This window comes from Somniosus microcephalus, chromosome 15, assembly GCF_052327205.1.
Source record: "Somniosus microcephalus isolate GS21.2 chromosome 15, FLI_Smic_1.0, whole genome shotgun sequence".
Lineage (NCBI taxonomy): Eukaryota > Metazoa > Chordata > Chondrichthyes > Squaliformes > Somniosidae > Somniosus > Somniosus microcephalus.
This window is the reverse complement of record NC_141001.1, coordinates 40,675,608-40,678,355: the sequence shown is the minus strand read 5'-3', so window position 1 is coordinate 40,678,355 and position 2,748 is coordinate 40,675,608. Positions and strand designations below refer to the sequence as shown.

Below are 2,748 nucleotides of genomic sequence, written 5' to 3'. Positions count from 1 at the left end.
CGGACCTGCTGTGATTTCCAGCAAAAAAAATTTTTTTGTTTTTGTTTGTTTTTTGTTTTTCCTACAGACCCCAGCATCTGCAACATTTGACCCATTGTGACCCCACCTCATTGTTCTTTGATGTAATGTTTTCCTGACTGACCTGTTCAGACACCATCCACACCTTTGATTGCTGTGATTATCTCTCTGCCGAGGTGTGATAAAGGGCAGTTAGAAAGATTACCTGTAATCATCTGGCAGTGTTCTTTGACTATATATGCTGTGCCTATATGCATCTCTTCACTTCACCTGATGAAAGAGCAGCGCTCTGAAAGCTTGTGATTTCAAATAAAGCTGTTGGACTATAACCTGGTGTTGTGTGACTTCTCACATTTGTCCACCCCAGTCCAACACCGGCATCTCCACATCATGGCTACTATCAACACCTCAAACTGCCGGCTCAAAGTGGAGAGGATCTCCAAGAAGATCGCGCATATCGACACAGACATCAAGTTTCTACAGAGATGCAAGAAAGCAGACAAGATCCCGAAAGGACTACAGATCACGAACCCACTCAAGTCGACCTACAACACAGACTACGCTGAGAGACTCTGCCGTCGTACCTCTCGCACTCTCCTCAACCATCTCGTACACCGGCTCTACAGCAGACGCCGCAACCTCGAAACCAAGATAGAGTCCATGTTCTCAGCCTGTGCTCAGGACACAGCAGACCAGCTACGAGGCACCGCCAAACAGACAAGGCAACAGAACTATGCTGCTTACATGCACAACAAGAACAGGAAGCTTGAGAAACTCGGCATCACCACCAGCAGCAACCAAGCCTCCCCCGGTACCACGGTTGAAACCACAGGGAAGTCCACCATCAACTTGTCTGACCACACCCTTCAACCAGACGAAATTGAAGTTCTCAGCCGAGGGCTCAATTTCTGCCCCACCACCAAAATGGACCCCATCGGTCTCGCGGCAGACACAGAGGAATTCATCAGGAGAATGAGGCTCCGGGAATTCTTCCACAAATCCCAAGATGTCAGCAGCGAACCCAATGAGACAATCAATGATCCGGAACAGCAGACAGAAGGATCCGCAGTGCAGCAACCAAAGAAGAAAGAGTCAAATTGGACCCCTCCGGAGGGTCGCTGCCCTAAGCTTGACATGTATACTCAAGCTGTCAGGAGATGCATCAATGCCAGATTCATCAGCTGCACTCACAAGACAGTCCAGAATATCACCCGAGCACAACGCAACGCCATCCACGCTCTCAAGACCAACCGCAACATTGTCATCAAACCAGTAGACAAAGGAGGAGCCATCGTCATACCGAACAGAATGGACTATTGCAAAGAAGCATACCGACAACTGGACAACCAGGAACACTACAGACAGTTACCCGCAGATCCGACCAAAGAACACACCCGCCAACTCAACAGACTGATCAAGACCTTCGATCCAGACCTTCAAAGCATCCTACGCGCTCTCATCCCATGTACTCCCCGCGTGGGAGACTTCTACTGCCTCCCAAAGATACACAAAGCCAACACCCGGACGTCTTATCGTATCAGGCAACGGAACCCTGTGTGAGAACCTCTCTGGATACGTCGAGGGCATCCTGAAACCCATCGCACAGGGAACCCCCAGCTTCTGTCGCGACACTACAGACTTCTTACAGAAACTCGGCACCCACGGACCAGTTGAACCAGGAACACTCCTCGCCACAATGGATGTCTCGGCACTCTACACCAGTATCCCCCATGACGACGGCATCGCTGCGACAGCCTCAGTACTCAACACCAACAACAGCCAATCTCCAGACACCATCCTACAACTTATCCGCTTCATCCTTGACCACAATGTCTTCACCTTCGACAACCAGTTCTTTACCCAAACAGACGGAACAGCCATGGGGACCAAATTCGCACCCCAATACGGCAACATCTTCATGCACAAGTTCGAGCAAGACTTCTTCGCTGCACAGGACCTCCAACCAACGCTATACACCAGATACATCGACGACATTTTCTTCCTATGCACCCACGGCGAAGAATCACTGAAAAGACTACACGATAACATCAACAAGTTCCATCCCACCATCAAACTCACCATGGACTACTCCTCAGAATCGGTTTCATTCTTGGACACACGAATCTCCATCAAAGACGGACACCTCAGCACTTCACTCTACCACAAACCCACAGACAACCTCATGATGCTCCACTTCTCCAGCTTCCATCCTAACCACGTTAAAGAAGCCATCCCCTATGGACAAGCCCTGCGAATACACAGGATCTGCTCAGACGAGGAGGAACGCGATGGACACCTACAGACGCTGAAAGACGCCCTCGTAAGAACGGGATATGACGCTCGACTCGTCGATCGACAGTTCCGACGGGCCACAGCAAAAAATCGCATAGACCTCCTCAGAAGACAAACTCGGGACACAACCAACAGAGTACCCTTCGTCGTCCAGTACTTCCCCGGAGCGGAGAAAATAGGCCATGTTCTTCGCAGCCTTCAACATGTCATTGATGACGACGAACACCTCGCTAAGGCCATCCCCATGCCTCCACTACTCGCCTTCAAACAGCCGCCTAACCTCAAACAGACCATCGTTCGCAGCAAATTACCCAGCTTTCAGGAGAACAGCGACCACGCCACCACACAACCCTACCACGGCAACCTCTGCAAGACATGCCAGATCATCAACACAGATACCATCATCACACATGAGGACACCACCCACCAGGTACATGG

The 2,748-nt window shown here is 50.4% G+C and overlaps 1 pseudogene; it reads left to right on the top strand.

The window, feature by feature from the left end:
* The first annotated feature begins 408 nt into the window (after positions 1 to 408).
* LOC147106642 (uncharacterized) lies at positions 409 to 1,432 on the top strand (annotated as a pseudogene).
* The last annotated feature ends 1,316 nt before the right edge of the window (positions 1,433 to 2,748 follow it).